Genomic DNA, 18,567 nt, shown 5'->3' with positions numbered 1-18,567 from the left:
TCTGCTTCACCGGCCCCCAAACTAGAAGTCTCTCCCAAGGCCAAAGATTTTTAATCATATGTTACTTCCTGAAATGACTGAATGTTCACCAATTCGTTTTGGTACAGGACTCTGTGTGTATCTTCCACATTATTTTATGATTCCTACATCAGTCAATAAGGTTGTATCATCTGCATAACACTGTTTGTTAATGAGCACTCCTTCAATGTTTACGTTCTTTCTTCTTCAGTTAGTCTTACTTCTTGGATTACTTGCTTGACATCCAGACTGAATACATACAATGAAATGATACACCCTGACATGCTGTTATCTTGATTTTGAAGCATGTAGCAGCCCTTGTTTCCTTCAAACGACTACCTCTTGGTCCATATACAGGTTCTGCATGAGCACAATTAAATATTCTGGAAACATTCTTCACAATGTTATTCATTGTTTGTTATGATCTATACAATTGAATGCCTTTACACAGTCAATAAAACATGAGTATTCATCTTTCTGGTATTCTCTACTCTCAACTAAAATCCATCTGGTTTCAGTAATAATATCCCCTGTTTCACACCCTCTTCTGAATATCTTTTGAATTTTTGGCAGCTCCCTGTTGACTTATTGCTACAACTGTTTTTGAATTATCTTCAGCAAAATTTTGCCTGTGTGTGTGATAGTTAAGGATTTGTGTCAGCTCAACTGGGCCAGAATTCTTTGTGGTGTGGTAGTTGAAAAGTAGTCATCTCCCATGATGGGAACCAATATGATGCAATAAGCTCTGTGATGAGGTTTGCTATGAGCAGCCAATCAATTGAAAGGAAGTTTCCTCAGGGGTGTAGCCTACTTACAAAATAATGGACATCTTATGAAAGATTTCTTTCTCTCTGTTGGGTTGGAATCTTGCATCTGGTTTGTACTCAACTTCTTGTTCTGTTCTTTGGACTTGAGCCAGCGACCTGCTATCTTACCTACCTATTCTGGTAGTTGTCAGCAGCCAGATTCCTTACCTGCCAGACATGCCTGCCTGGCTGCTATCAGACCTGTTGATCTTGGTTCATTATGCAACTACATCTTCAGAAGCCTCCAGCCTAACATGTGAGGCACAGATTTGGGAAATTGCCCATCTCTATAACTGAAGGAGCTCTGGTAGCATAGTGGTTACGAATCGGGCTGTGAACCACAAGGCCAGAAGTTCGAAACTGCCAGCTGTTCCATGGGAGAAAGATGAGATGTTCTGCTCCTGTAAAGATTTACAGCCTCAGAAACCCTATACTGGGTTTCTATGAGTTGGAACCGACTCCATGACACACAGCCACCCATAACTGAATGAGCTATTTCCTTAATGTAAATATACATATATGGTGGTGGTGTGCCTAGAACTCAGTTATGACTCATAGTGATCCTGCATAGGGTTTCCAATTTTAAATGGTTAGGGGAGCAGAAAGCCTCATCCTTCTCCTGCAGAATGATTGATAATTTTGAACTTCTGACCTGAGGTTAGTAGCCTGACTTGTAAGCACTATGCTAATATATATATATATATATAGCGAGAGGGAGAGAGTTGTTGTTATTGTTATGTGCCGTGGAGTTGGTTCTGACACATAGCGACCCTGTGCAGGGTTTCTGAGGGTATAAATCTTTATGGGAGCAGAAAGCCTCATCTTTCTCCAGTGGAACAGCTGGTAGTTTTGAACTACTGACCTTGCGACTCGCAGCCCAATTTGTAATCACTACACTACCAGAGCTCCATATATATATACATCTGTAGTGTCCTGGGACTGGATCACAGGTTTGGTTTGAACTGCAGGGTTGCTGGTTTAAACTTACCAGTCACTCTGCAGAAACCCTATACAGTGTCTTTATAAGTCAGAACAAACTCAATGGACTTAACAACAGCAACAACAGCATATGCACATACTGATGTTGACATAAAGGTTGTCTTGTACCTATGAGTCTTATACATATTTATACATATATATTTTTAAAATATGAAAGTGTTTTGCTTGACTGTATTGGATCTATATGATTATGGTTTTCAATTTCAAATTTAATAACATTAATGATTATTTTTTATGCTTTTATGAAATTGAAACCAAAGTAATGAAAAGGGAAATATCACCACCCATAGCAACATCCCACACATTAAAAAATTTTTGCATGACTAGTGACAGTTACCAATTTTGCCCATAATTCAGTTACCTTCCCTCAAATATGATAGTCAAAGAAGATACTCTCCAAGGTTTTCAATCCTCTTGAATAATGGGTTTTATAATCCTTAGTATGCTTTTCAAGTATAATTCTTACTTGACTCATATAAATTCTAATTTTAATATCCTCTCAACCATAATGAGCTTACTAGCTCCAATTCAAAGTCTATTTTGAATATCTTGAATACATTTTTTTTCACTTAAAATCTTCATATGCTTATCTATCTCTCCATATTAATTTTAACAATTTTAACACATTATGCTTATTTTCAAGTATTTGTTGTTGTTAAGTGCCATTGAGTTGGTTGCAACTCATATTGAACCTGTAGTTGGCTTCTGAGGAGCAGCTGGTGGGTTTTGAACGTTGGCTCAAAGTCCAGTGTTGATTATGCATCCATATCAGGAATCCACTTTCAAGTATGTTTTTATGTGCCATGGAGTCGGTTCCGACTTATAGCGACCCTGTACAGGGTTTCTGAGGCTATAAATCTTAACGGCAGCAGAAAGCCTCATCTTTCTCCCTCGGAACAGCTGGTAGTTTCAAACTGCTGACCTTGCAGTTCACAGCCCAATTTGTAACCACTACGCTACCAGGGCACCTTACTTTCAAGTATAGATCTAATGATATTGCAGTTCTCTTGGAGTTGAGCAATAAAACTATTAACTAGACTGTACTGTCAATAGCTCATTACATTGCCATACCTCTGTGCTATTCTGTGGCTTGTCTTTAGTTATTATGATGGAAGCTATGTCATTTTAAGTATCAGCAGGGTTCCCATGATGGAAATATTTCAGAAAGGTTCCAGACTAGGACAGATCAGGAAATAAAGTCATGGTGATCTACTTTGGAAAATGGTCAGTAAAAACCCTATGGGTCAGAACAGAAGATTCATTCAATGTAGTGCAAGAAGATGATACCCCTTGGCTGAAAAGCACTCAAAATGCAGAGTGGCTGAAACATTGGACTTGAGATATCAGTGATTATGAAGATAATGCAAGATCATCCAACATTTTGTTTTGTTGTACATGGGATTACCAAGAGTCAAACCAGAATTAAATCCATCTAATAGTAACAACACACTAATGAGCAATGGTGTTGTTGTTGTTGTCAAGTGTCGTCGAGTTGATTCCAACCCATAGCGACCCTGTATAGGGTTTCTGAGGAGCAGCTGGTAAGCTTGAACCACCAACTTTGCAGTTCAAATGGCTTTGCAGTCTGGCGCATTAACCCACAGCGCCAGTGATGGTTATATACAGAGGAGTTGGTTCTGACCTATGGTGATGTCTGCTGGGATTCTGAGGCTATAAATCTTTAAGGGAGCAGAAATCCTTTTTTTCTCCCACAGAATGGCTGGTGGATTCAAACTACTGACCTTATTATTACTATCCCAATTAATCATAATTCACTAGGCTACCAGAGCTCCTTACGACGTTGTTGTTGTTAAGTGAACTTGAGTTGATTCTAACTCATGGTGATACTACTGTATAGGGTTTCCAAGAAGCAGCTGGTAAGCTTGAGCCACCGGCCTTGTGGTTCAATTGATTCAGAAACACTTCATAAGTCATACTAGTAAATCCAGTTAGTTTTGATACTAATTGGATGTTGTTGTTGTAAAGTGCCATCGAGTGGGTTCTGACCCATAGCAACCTGGTATAGGGTTGCCGAGGAGTAGCTGGTGAGTTTGAACCACCAACTTTGCAGTTCAAATGGCTTTGCAGTCTGGCACATTAACCCACAACACCACACCAGGACTAGGAGGACCTAATTTAATAATCTTTAATTAGAAAGGCTGCAACTTTTTTTATATACTAAGAAACACTTGAAAGTCATGAAAAAAAAGATTTGAAGGCAAGTAGGAATGAAATAATTAAATAATTATGTTGTTGTTGTTGTTATGTGCCGTGGAGTCGGTTCCGACTGTTTATCTTTACGGGTTTCCGAGGCTATTAATCTTTACGGGAGCAGAACGCCTCATCTTTCTCCCGCGGAGCAGCTGGTAGTTTCCAACTGCTGACTTTGCGGTTCGTAGCCCGATTCGTAACCACTACGCTAGAGTCAATTTATTGGAGAACAATAATGTAAAGAAAATTAACTCTAGCAAATAGGATACCATTATCTTTAGAGAAAGTTTCTAATTACAAAACAGCAAATTGAAAGAACTAAAGGGGGAATAGAAGTGTATACAATTTTGTTGGAAAAGGTTGATTAAAGTTGGAAACCAATGTCTACAAATGAGGGTGATTTTGGAAGCCATCTAGGTAGTAGACCTAAACATTTTTAGGGTTTTGTCATAGGAGCAGTTCAGGTCCTACAGAAAGTAATGTGATTCAGCCTTCCACAAAAAAACAATCATGTAAGGTGTTATATGAAGGAATTTAACATTCTTCTAAGTCTCAAATAATGTATAACCTTTCAATATACATTGTCTAGGATAATCTAAAAACATTCAGTTAAACAATAAGACACAATAAATAATAACAAGAATTAGACTAATATATCAAAAATAGAAAATATACAATAGAATCCTACATTTTTAAATGTATATACTTAAAGTACATAAACAAAACATTAAAATATTGGGAGAGAACTAGACACTATAGAAAAACAACAACAAAGGATTTAAGAAAATATTTCAGCGTTAGAGCAGGATGATTAAACAACATGTTAGATACAGATTGAGGGACAATAGGACATTAGATTATGAGTTACAAAAGAATTATCTCAGATATTATATATATATAATATCAGATATTATATATATATATGGTGATCATTTTTAAATTATTGATAAAGAATAAGGGAAATAAAATGTGTGAATTTGTAAGTCAAATTGGTAAGCACATAGAAAATGGAGGGAAATTTTTTTTTTTAAATGGATAAATATTTTTGTGAAATTGTCAAAAGATGTTAAGACAAATTTTCAATCAGCAAAAAATACTGAAAAATAAAAATACAAGCAAATCCACAGTTAAAAGGAAATGATAAAACCAATTAAAATATCAACATTAATTTTGTATCTCAATCAAAACACAACAAAATAATACTTTCAAAGGTCTAAAAGAAGGAACAAACAAAAAACAGCTAAGTTACAATTCTTTACTACAAAGTAAATAATAATAAAAAAAAATGAAAGTAAATTTTGTACAAGCAAAAATTGAAAAAAAAATTACATGAAATTAAAGTAAAAAAAAAAATAAAAGATTGCTTCTCTGGCATGGGTAAAATTATTACACATGAGAGTTTATAGATCAGGGGAGCAATGAGCAATAATGAGGCAGTAAATATTTATGAATTTTTATATGACTATAGGCTGTATGAAACAATAAACATAATGTGCATAACATTTAAACTTTATATGAAATAAAATATACTAACAACATTACATGTCAGCAGGTACATAATTATACTAAATGGTTCAATAATCCTTTCATTACGATAAAGACGCAGTATTGCTAATTTGTATTAGACTTTGAAAAATTATGTGGGGTTTGATGGCAATGACTAAAATAAGTGCAAAATTAGATGTATAAAATCAAAGTAAATGGTGTATCAATTAATAACAATAGCAAAATAATCCCAAGTGGATAATCATTATTGTGACAATGATTTACAAGCCAGGTGAGAGTTGTTGTTATGTGCCATCCAGTCAGTAATGACTCATAGCAACCCTATGCACAACTGAAGGAAACACTGCCCGATCCTGGGCTAACCTCACAATTGTTGCCATGCTTGAACCCATTGATGCTGCCACTTTGCCAATCCAACTCACTGGGGGTCTTTCTCTTCTTCTCTGACCCTCCACCTTACCAAACATGATATCCTTCTCCAGTCACTCGTTCTTCCTGACTATATGTTGAAGGATGAGAGAAGAAGTCTGGCCATCCTGGTCTCCAAGGAGTACTCTGGCTGCACTTCTTCTAACACAGATCTGTTTGTTCTTTAGGAAGCCCATGGTACTTTCAATATTCTCCCACCACCATAACTCAAGAGCATCAATTCTTCTACGGTCTTCCTTATTCACTGTCCAACTTTCGCATGCATATGAGGTAACTGAAAATACCATAGCTTGTGTCAGATGTAAACAGATAGTACTATTAGAGAATAACATTATGTACAATCAGAGAGTAATAGATAGTAAATATATTACATAGAAAAGCAAGCATATTTATTTTAGATATGCATAAATAATATTTAAAAGAATGAAACTTTGATATTGTTATAAGTAAAAATTCAACACTTCTTGCAACTTACTATAATATAAAAAGGTAAAAGATATAGGTGAATGTTTGTGAGTTGTGATTGCTAACTCATTTTAAACTCTATGAAGTTCCTACCTTCAAAAAAGTGGCATAGTCATCATTTGTTCATACAATATTGTATTTCTAAAAAATTAAACAAAAACAAAAACAAAACCCCAGAAAAGTCACTTAAAATAATGGTCTTAATTATCCTGGGAAAAGTTGCAAAAATAGCAATTACTCTAGCACCAATATGTACATTCAAATCTACTGATATCAAACACTGAAATGAATACAATTGAAAAGTAATAAAGGAATTTAGGATTGGAAAAGAGAACCAAGCAAAACTAATTGGATATCAAAGTGGAAATTTGGTGCAGTTAAACCCTTAGAAAAGGGAACAATTAAAACTATATATTGAATGTATTTCTCATGAAAATGCACTTTTCTCTAAAGTTTCATAAAACTGCACAATACAATTCATATTAGATGCTATTCCTCTTACATTTCTTATTTCTGTACTAAAATTTTCTTCACACAGTCATAGATCTGCTTGGTTCTGACTCCATAGATAATAGGGTTGAGCATCGGTGGCACTATGACATAGAGATTGGCCAGTAGTATGTGGATATAGCGAGGGATGTTGTGGCCAAAGCGATGTGTCATAAAGGAGAAGAGGGCTGGTGTGTAGAAGGACAGAATTACAAACACATGTGAACCACATGTGCTGAGAGACTTGAGCCTGGCTTCATGTGAAGGTAGACGGAAAACAGCACAGAGTATCTGGACATAAGATATAACAATGGCTATGATGTCAAACACCAGGTTACAAATGGCACATAAACCATAAATAATATTGACTATGATACTGGCACAAGACAGGCGAGCAAGACCCATGTGTTCACAATAGGTATGAGGGATGATATGATTCCCACAGAAGGGAAGTCTCTGTATGAGAAATATGGATGGAACAATGAAAATGATTGACCTCATTAATACACTAAGACCAATCACCAAAACAACCTTGTCAGTGAGGATGGTGCTATATTGGAGTGGGTTGCAGATGGCCACATAGCGGTCATAAGCCATTGCCAAGAGTACTGATGATTCCATGCAAGTAAAGTTGTGAATGAAAAACATCTGAGTGAGGCAAGCATCAAAGACTATCTCTCTGAGGTTGAACCAGAAGATACCAAGCATCTTAGGGATTGTAGTTGTGGATAGGCCCAGGTCAATCATAGACAACATGGCTAGAAAGTAGAACATGGGTTGGTGCAGGCTGTTCTCAGCCTGGATCACAAACAGAATGGTGAAGTTCCCTAAGAATGCAATCACATACACAGCAAAAAATGGAAAGCCAATACAGATGTGGTAAGTTTCCAGTCCTGGAATTCCAAGTAGTAAGAAGGATGAGGGGTGGAATTGGGTGTCATTAGTAGGGAACATTCTATATTATAATGCATAAGTCCACAGATATCAGAAATGTGTGCTCACCCAGTCTGCAGGGCATCAGGTATAATCCTATAGCATTAGAAACACAAACATAGCATAAAAATGCCAGAATATTATGAGGTTTATTATTTACAGAAGTGACATCTCAAGCATAAGGACCTTAGAAAAGCTATTTTCCTCTACCTTTCACCATCATTACTAACAATTCTCTTTCATTTCAACAATTTCAGGTTATTCTAGGTCCTAAATATGAAGGTGGCCATTGATTACAGTTGAATAAATAAGATATGGGATGTATAATACATAATAAATGCAATCTCATAGAAATGTACACCAAGATATTAGAAAAACAACTTTAAAAATTGAAAGGGTAAAATTTTAAGGTTTGTTGTTGTTGTTAAGTGTCCTTCAGTTGGTTCCAACTTATGGTTCCAACACTCTGTATATGGTTTCTGAAGTTCAGCTGTTTTTTTTTTTTTTTTTTGACTGCTGAACCTTCAGTTCAAGCCGACTTTCCAGTTTAGTACTTATTCTTCAGCACCACTGTCAGTTTGTTGTACTATTTTGCTATTACTCTAGCTTTGATGTTTATATGCATGTGTTAGTACGATGTTGGAATTTGTGCCACTAATATTACAATTACCAAGAGGGTTACTTACAGTTGATAAGTTCCAGCAGACCTTGCACACTAAAACAAACTAGAAAGATAGGTCTGTAAATGTACTTCTAAATTTAGCCAAAAAAAAAAATCCTACATATCATAACAAAATATTTTTTTAACAAATGAATCCCCCTGGTAGATAAACCAACTAAGTCCAAAGTCACTCAAAATACACAGTAGGCAAAACAGTGGACTTCAGCATACCCAGGATCTTGAAGATGGTGCAGTACTGGACAACGTATGTTCTATTGCATGTGATATCGTCGTAAGTCAAGTTGATTTGATGATTGCTAACAACAACAATAAATTAATAGGGTCAAGACTTGAATCTAGATCTTAGAGTTTTCTAAATATTCACATAGGCTATTAGGAAAACAAGAGTCCTGATATTTTTATTGGGATGTGTTGTATGTTTGTGGAGTTGGTGTTCACCATTGTCATAAACATTCATGAAAATGATTCTAATTATATACATATAGTGTATGTTCAACCAAAGCATTGTATTTTATTTCAATGAAATTTTATTGAAATAATTACAAATTCATAAACAGTTGTAAGAAATAATACAGAAATATCCCTGAATTTTCATCATTTTTCACAAAAATAGTAAAATTTAAGTACTAAATTTTCTTCCTAAACCTGCCTTCAATAAGCTCCAACCCTGAATTTAATCTTAGTTTTGCTTTGTTTAAACAAATATCAATCATTACTATTCAGTAAGTTGAATGATTCAGACATATGAGTATCGCCTTTTCCCTTCTCTACCAATTTGAAGAAAAATAATTCTACTTCTACATATGTCATCAAAATTAGTACATTTCTGTCTATCTTAATGGAACTGGTTTAATCTGTTATTATTTCTTTGGTTGATATAAGGCAGTATTTCCTAGTGCTTACATTAGTCTTCAATGAGACAAATTATGTTGAAGCTAAAATTTACTGTCAAAAGAAATTAAATAACAAACATCAATTATAAATTGAGTGACCTTTCATAAGTAAATGAACATCTACACTTCTCAATTTTTCTAATCTGTAAAATATAAAACAAAAAAGATGTATAACCCTTTAATTATTAACGTTAATAACAACTTACTCTTTAAAATACTTCAAATTATTTTTCATAGATTTTATTATTCATCATTCTTTATATACCAAGCAGAAGTTCAAATCCTTTCAGTAATATTTGGTCCCTTATGAAATGTGATCCTAGTCATTCCCTAATCTTCATCCTTCTTTCCCAAAAGAAGGATGACCCTTTGTCTCCTCTCCTACTCTTTTCTCTTTTTCCTTTTCCATCTACTAAATCTAAAGGGTTCCCTGATAAACTAGGAAACAAGCGAAACTCACCAGACCAAGTTCCACAATTAATTGCTATTTCTGTTTTGTCTCCATCTCCTCAGTCTTTGGAGTCCTGGTACAGTGCTGGAGGATAAGCACTGAACCTCTAGATCAGTTTGAACTGCAAGGTTGATGATTCAAACTCACCAGCTGCTCCTCAGAAACCCTATATAGGGTGGCTGTGAGTTGGAAACACTCAAAGGCACTTAAAAAGAAGAACTTCAGTTTTTTTATGAGGGCACTGCTCATTGCCTAGGAGGAGTTTTCAAAACAAAATTTTCTCGAGGCTGTTTTGTAAATCCCAGTTGGAGATCCTGAATCCCAGAGGGTGATTAAATTCACCAAGAAATGTGGTAGGCATCAGAAATAACTTGCTATTAGTAACTAGTTTCATCAGGCAACTTCTTTCCATTGCCATGGAATTGTAACTCATGGTAATGCAGGTGTTTCAGAGGGGAACTACACAATAGGTTTGTTTTTTTTTTTTTTTTTTTTTTTGCTGTAATCTTTATGGAAGCAGATATCTATATCTAGGTCTATTTTCTAAGGTGCCAGTGGATAGGTGGAACAACCACATTTAAGTTATTAGTTGAACATTAGCTAACCAGAGACAAAGAAAAATAATAGAGTTATGCTAGAGGTGTTAGTGATGGACCCTGATTATCATAAGACATCAGGATTGCTTTTACACTAGAGGATCAAAGAGTATATCTGAAATTCATGGAAATCACTGAGGTGCTTCTTAATACCTCTACGCCCAATCATAGTAGGCAATGGGCAATTGCAAACTCCACATCCTGAACATTAACACCTACCATGCAAACAAGGTTGACTGTTGGACTTGATGGCTTTGAGTCAGGAAAATCCAGAATGATTAATAAATATTGCCTTAGTACACTAAGCCATACTGGATATACTTACTTGCCTATTGCAAGAAATTTCAAGGACAGCTACCTGGCTAACTGACCTGAAGAGATTCATTGTTGTTAAGTGCCACTGAGATGGTTCCACTCATAGTGACCCTGTATAAGGTTTCTGAGGAACATCTGATAAGTTTGAACTATTGGCCTTGCAGTTCAAACTGATCTTGTCATCAAGTACTTATCCTACAGCACCACCCCAGGATCACTCCTGGAGAGATCCATATTTGTCCCCAATTCAAGTCAATGATCCAGAATGCTGAAATTATTGAGTACTGTCATTAGTATTACATGCAAGCAAAACTTTGCTGAAGATACTTCAAAAATTATTGCAATTGTACATCAACAGGAAATATTCAAACCAGATTCAGAAATGGACATGGGATAAGGATATCATTGATGATGTCAGATGAATCTTGGTTCAAAGCAGATTATTAGAAATAAGATTATCTGTGTTCTATTAATTATGTAAGGCGTTTGACATTTGACATTGTAGATGATAATGAATAATGGCTAACACTGTGAAAAATGGAAATTCCAGGACACTTGATTGCACTCACTCAAACAGAACTAGGAGATTCTGTGTGGTTTAAATCAGGAAAGCTGTGCTTAAGATGGTATCCATTCATCATACTTATTCAGTTTCTGTTCAAGCAAACAAATACGAGAAAATATTCTAAAAGAATTAGATCGTTTTCTCCATAGTTTTTAGTATTTCTTCAGACCAATAAACTAGTAAAATGTTATTTTTTTCTTGTTGTAGTTCATATTTACATCACTAAGATGGGGTCATGTTGTATGTAGGGTTGCTAAGAGTCAGAGTGGACTTGAACAATAACAATAACAACAGCAACGACTATTCTAACGCTTGAGTCGTAATAAAAAACATTAAATTATAATTGTTTAATAAAGAATGCTTCCTGAATGATCTAAATCATCAGGGTTTTTTCACACAAAGTAATACTCAGTGGTATTTATGGGTGAAGGTACATATTGTAACCAATAAAAATTAATTTCAGATAATATACTAGCTATAACAAATCACAGGTAATTATACATATGCTATTTCCTAAAATGTGTCTTTTCATGCATACAAAGTTTGATACTAGGTAAAGAAGTATAGTCTTTGTAGATTCTTTCACCAGGAATCAGATATAGTAAAGAGTTGTTGTATTTCTACTCATTCTGGAACAATTCATTAAATTTAATTCTGGTGTGGCCTTGCAGATTAATGTGCTGGACTACCTGGTCGGTTTGAACTGTAAGTTTACCAGCCACTTCTCAGAAACCCTGTATACAGGATGGTTGAGTTAGAACCAATTCAATGGAACTTAACAATAATCCATTCATTAATGAGTTCTGGGAGTATAATGGTTAAGCTATCCATCACTAACTGAGAGGTTAGCAATTCAAATCCAACCATGGCTCCGCAAGATAAAAGAAAGACCAGGTAATCTGTTGCTGTTGTTGTTCAGTGCCTTCCAGTCAGCTCATAGCTTTTTTATAAACTTTCTTATTTTACAACAGTCACCTACCTGCTTCCATATCCTGGCATGCATACGTGACACATAGTTGATATCAGTCTAAATTGTTGGAGGAGATTCTTTTGTTTTCTGTGGCCTACAAATTGTCACTAGCTGGAAGTACAACTTTGGATTTTCATCATGTTGTCATTGATGATATGTCTCACTCTGGTGATCTATGTTTGTTTTGTCTTGTGCTTAAGATATAATATTCTTCATAATATTTGTATATGTGAAGATGGGCCCTCTGTATTTTCCCCAAAACAATTTTCAATTGTTTTTCTTAATAATATTTTCCAGTTTATTTTCCTCCTAAAACAATAATGAAATACTGCTTTTCAAGTCTACTATTTGTATTATGTTGTAGGAATGTGATTGTAAAAAAGTTCATTTTTTGCTTTCTACCTAATTGCAATCATAGGGAACATTACCATTCTGTTTGTGATCCAGGCTGAGAGCAGCCTGCACCAACCCATGTTCTACTTGGACCTATCCACAGCTATCATCCCTAAGATGCTTTTGTATCTTCTGGTTCAGCCTCAGAGAGATAGTCTTTAACACCTGCCTCAGCCAGATATTTTTCATCCACAACTTCACTAGCATGGAATCAGCAGTTCTCTTGGCAATGGCTTATGACCGCTATGTGGACATCTGCAATCCACTCCAATATATATCTATATCTATATCTATATCTATATCTATATCTATATCTATATCTATATATATTTTGAGAGAGTTGTTGTTATTGTTATGTGCCGTGGAGTTGGTTCTGACACATAGCGACCCTGTGCAGGGTTTCTGAGGGTATAAATCTTTATGGGAGCAGAAAGCCTCATCTTTCTCCAGTGGAACAGCTGGTAGTTTTGAACTACTGACCTTGCGACTCGCAGCCCAATTTGTAATCACTACACTACCAGAGCTCCATATATATATACATCTGTAGTGTCCTGGGACTGGATCACAGGTTTGGTTTGAACTGCAGGGTTGCTGGTTTAAACTTACCAGTCACTCTGCAGAAACCCTATACAGTGTCTTTATAAGTCAGAACAAACTCAATGGACTTAACAACAGCAACAACAGCATATGCACATACTGATGTTGACATAAAGGTTGTCTTGTACCTATGAGTCTTATACATATTTATACATATATATTTTTAAAATATGAAAGTGTTTTGCTTGACTGTATTGGATCTATATGATTATGGTTTTCAATTTCAAATTTAATAACATTAATGATTATTTTTTATGCTTTTATGAAATTGAAACCAAAGTAATGAAAAGGGAAATATCACCACCCATAGCAACATCCCACACATTAAAAAATTTTTGCATGACTAGTGACAGTTACCAATTTTGCCCATAATTCAGTTACCTTCCCTCAAATATGATAGTCAAAGAAGATACTCTCCAAGGTTTTCAATCCTCTTGAATAATGGGTTTTATAATCCTTAGTATGCTTTTCAAGTATAATTCTTACTTGACTCATATAAATTCTAATTTTAATATCCTCTCAACCATAATGAGCTTACTAGCTCCAATTCAAAGTCTATTTTGAATATCTTGAATACATTTTTTTTCACTTAAAATCTTCATATGCTTATCTATCTCTCCATATTAATTTTAACAATTTTAACACATTATGCTTATTTTCAAGTATTTGTTGTTGTTAAGTGCCATTGAGTTGGTTGCAACTCATATTGAACCTGTAGTTGGCTTCTGAGGAGCAGCTGGTGGGTTTTGAACGTTGGCTCAAAGTCCAGTGTTGATTATGCATCCATATCAGGAATCCACTTTCAAGTATGTTTTTATGTGCCATGGAGTCGGTTCCGACTTATAGCGACCCTGTACAGGGTTTCTGAGGCTATAAATCTTAACGGCAGCAGAAAGCCTCATCTTTCTCCCTCGGAACAGCTGGTAGTTTCAAACTGCTGACCTTGCAGTTCACAGCCCAATTTGTAACCACTACGCTACCAGGGCACCTTACTTTCAAGTATAGATCTAATGATATTGCAGTTCTCTTGGAGTTGAGCAATAAAACTATTAACTAGACTGTACTGTCAATAGCTCATTACATTGCCATACCTCTGTGCTATTCTGTGGCTTGTCTTTAGTTATTATGATGGAAGCTATGTCATTTTAAGTATCAGCAGGGTTCCCATGATGGAAATATTTCAGAAAGGTTCCAGACTAGGACAGATCAGGAAATAAAGTCATGGTGATCTACTTTGGAAAATGGTCAGTAAAAACCCTATGGGTCAGAACAGAAGATTCATTCAATGTAGTGCAAGAAGATGATACCCCTTGGCTGAAAAGCACTCAAAATGCAGAGTGGCTGAAACATTGGACTTGAGATATCAGTGATTATGAAGATAATGCAAGATCATCCAACATTTTGTTTTGTTGTACATGGGATTACCAAGAGTCAAACCAGAATTAAATCCATCTAATAGTAACAACACACTAATGAGCAATGGTGTTGTTGTTGTTGTCAAGTGTCGTCGAGTTGATTCCAACCCATAGCGACCCTGTATAGGGTTTCTGAGGAGCAGCTGGTAAGCTTGAACCACCAACTTTGCAGTTCAAATGGCTTTGCAGTCTGGCGCATTAACCCACAGCGCCAGTGATGGTTATATACAGAGGAGTTGGTTCTGACCTATGGTGATGTCTGCTGGGATTCTGAGGCTATAAATCTTTAAGGGAGCAGAAATCCTTTTTTTCTCCCACAGAATGGCTGGTGGATTCAAACTACTGACCTTATTATTACTATCCCAATTAATCATAATTCACTAGGCTACCAGAGCTCCTTACGACGTTGTTGTTGTTAAGTGAACTTGAGTTGATTCTAACTCATGGTGATACTACTGTATAGGGTTTCCAAGAAGCAGCTGGTAAGCTTGAGCCACCGGCCTTGTGGTTCAATTGATTCAGAAACACTTCATAAGTCATACTAGTAAATCCAGTTAGTTTTGATACTAATTGGATGTTGTTGTTGTAAAGTGCCATCGAGTGGGTTCTGACCCATAGCAACCTGGTATAGGGTTGCCGAGGAGTAGCTGGTGAGTTTGAACCACCAACTTTGCAGTTCAAATGGCTTTGCAGTCTGGCACATTAACCCACAACACCACACCAGGACTAGGAGGACCTAATTTAATAATCTTTAATTAGAAAGGCTGCAACTTTTTTTATATACTAAGAAACACTTGAAAGTCATGAAAAAAAAGATTTGAAGGCAAGTAGGAATGAAATAATTAAATAATTATGTTGTTGTTGTTGTTATGTGCCGTGGAGTCGGTTCCGACTGTTTATCTTTACGGGTTTCCGAGGCTATTAATCTTTACGGGAGCAGAACGCCTCATCTTTCTCCCGCGGAGCAGCTGGTAGTTTCCAACTGCTGACTTTGCGGTTCGTAGCCCGATTCGTAACCACTACGCTAGAGTCAATTTATTGGAGAACAATAATGTAAAGAAAATTAACTCTAGCAAATAGGATACCATTATCTTTAGAGAAAGTTTCTAATTACAAAACAGCAAATTGAAAGAACTAAAGGGGGAATAGAAGTGTATACAATTTTGTTGGAAAAGGTTGATTAAAGTTGGAAACCAATGTCTACAAATGAGGGTGATTTTGGAAGCCATCTAGGTAGTAGACCTAAACATTTTTAGGGTTTTGTCATAGGAGCAGTTCAGGTCCTACAGAAAGTAATGTGATTCAGCCTTCCACAAAAAAACAATCATGTAAGGTGTTATATGAAGGAATTTAACATTCTTCTAAGTCTCAAATAATGTATAACCTTTCAATATACATTGTCTAGGATAATCTAAAAACATTCAGTTAAACAATAAGACACAATAAATAATAACAAGAATTAGACTAATATATCAAAAATAGAAAATATACAATAGAATCCTACATTTTTAAATGTATATACTTAAAGTACATAAACAAAACATTAAAATATTGGGAGAGAACTAGACACTATAGAAAAACAACAACAAAGGATTTAAGAAAATATTTCAGCGTTAGAGCAGGATGATTAAACAACATGTTAGATACAGATTGAGGGACAATAGGACATTAGATTATGAGTTACAAAAGAATTATCTCAGATATTATATATATATAATATCAGATATTATATATATATATGGTGATCATTTTTAAATTATTGATAAAGAATAAGGGAAATAAAATGTGTGAATTTGTAAGTCAAATTGGTAAGCACATAGAAAATGGAGGGAAATTTTTTTTTTTAAATGGATAAATATTTTTGTGAAATTGTCAAAAGATGTTAAGACAAATTTTCAATCAGCAAAAAATACTGAAAAATAAAAATACAAGCAAATCCACAGTTAAAAGGAAATGATAAAACCAATTAAAATATCAACATTAATTTTGTATCTCAATCAAAACACAACAAAATAATACTTTCAAAGGTCTAAAAGAAGGAACAAACAAAAAACAGCTAAGTTACAATTCTTTACTACAAAGTAAATAATAATAAAAAAAAATGAAAGTAAATTTTGTACAAGCAAAAATTGAAAAAAAAATTACATGAAATTAAAGTAAAAAAAAAAATAAAAGATTGCTTCTCTGGCATGGGTAAAATTATTACACATGAGAGTTTATAGATCAGGGGAGCAATGAGCAATAATGAGGCAGTAAATATTTATGAATTTTTATATGACTATAGGCTGTATGAAACAATAAACATAATGTGCATAACATTTAAACTTTATATGAAATAAAATATACTAACAACATTACATGTCAGCAGGTACATAATTATACTAAATGGTTCAATAATCCTTTCATTACGATAAAGACGCAGTATTGCTAATTTGTATTAGACTTTGAAAAATTATGTGGGGTTTGATGGCAATGACTAAAATAAGTGCAAAATTAGATGTATAAAATCAAAGTAAATGGTGTATCAATTAATAACAATAGCAAAATAATCCCAAGTGGATAATCATTATTGTGACAATGATTTACAAGCCAGGTGAGAGTTGTTGTTATGTGCCATCCAGTCAGTAATGACTCATAGCAACCCTATGCACAACTGAAGGAAACACTGCCCGATCCTGGGCTAACCTCACAATTGTTGCCATGCTTGAACCCATTGATGCTGCCACTTTGCCAATCCAACTCACTGGGGGTCTTTCTCTTCTTCTCTGACCCTCCACCTTACCAAACATGATATCCTTCTCCAGTCACTCGTTCTTCCTGACTATATGTTGAAGGATGAGAGAAGAAGTCTGGCCATCCTGGTCTCCAAGGAGTACTCTGGCTGCACTTCTTCTAACACAGATCTGTTTGTTCTTTAGGAAGCCCATGGTACTTTCAATATTCTCCCACCACCATAACTCAAGAGCATCAATTCTTCTACGGTCTTCCTTATTCACTGTCCAACTTTCGCATGCATATGAGGTAACTGAAAATACCATAGCTTGTGTCAGATGTAAACAGATAGTACTATTAGAGAATAACATTATGTACAATCAGAGAGTAATAGATAGTAAATATATTACATAGAAAAGCAAGCATATTTATTTTAGATATGCATAAATAATATTTAAAAGAATGAAACTTTGATATTGTTATAAGTAAAAATTCAACACTTCTTGCAACTTACTATAATATAAAAAGGTAAAAGATATAGGTGAATGTTTGTGAGTTGTGATTGCTAACTCATTTTAAACTCTATGAAGTTCCTACCTTCAAAAAAGTGGCATAGTCATCATTTGTTCATACAATATTGTATTTCTAAAAAATTAAACAAAAACAAAAACAAAACCCCAGAAAAGTCACTTAAAATAATGGTCTTAATTATCCTGGGAAAAGTTGCAAAAATAGCAATTACTCTAGCACCAATATGTACATTCAAATCTACTGATATCAAACACTGAAATGAATACAATTGAAAAGTAATAAAGGAATTTAGGATTGGAAAAGAGAACCAAGCAAAACTAATTGGATATCAAAGTGGAAATTTGGTGCAGTTAAACCCTTAGAAAAGGGAACAATTAAAACTATATATTGAATGTATTTCTCATGAAAATGCACTTTTCTCTAAAGTTTCATAAAACTGCACAATACAATTCATATTAGATGCTATTCCTCTTACATTTCTTATTTCTGTACTAAAATTTTCTTCACACAGTCATAGATCTGCTTGGTTCTGACTCCATAGATAATAGGGTTGAGCATCGGTGGCACTATGACATAGAGATTGGCCAGTAG

At 35.0% G+C, this 18,567-nt stretch overlaps 2 pseudogenes; one reads left to right on the top strand and one right to left on the bottom strand.

Moving 5' to 3' along the window:
* Positions 1–6,911: 6,911 nt before the first annotated feature.
* LOC102824506 lies at positions 6,912–7,877 on the bottom strand (annotated as a pseudogene).
* Positions 7,878–11,330: 3,453 nt separating this feature from the next.
* LOC102822369 overlaps positions 11,331–18,567 on the top strand; it is a 7,879-nt pseudogene continuing 642 nt past the window's right edge.

This window comes from Chrysochloris asiatica, unplaced genomic scaffold (assembly GCF_000296735.1).
Source record: "Chrysochloris asiatica unplaced genomic scaffold, ChrAsi1.0 scaffold00140, whole genome shotgun sequence".
NCBI classification, from domain to species: domain Eukaryota; kingdom Metazoa; phylum Chordata; class Mammalia; order Afrosoricida; family Chrysochloridae; genus Chrysochloris; species Chrysochloris asiatica.
This window is presented reverse-complemented; position numbering and strand designations above follow the sequence as displayed.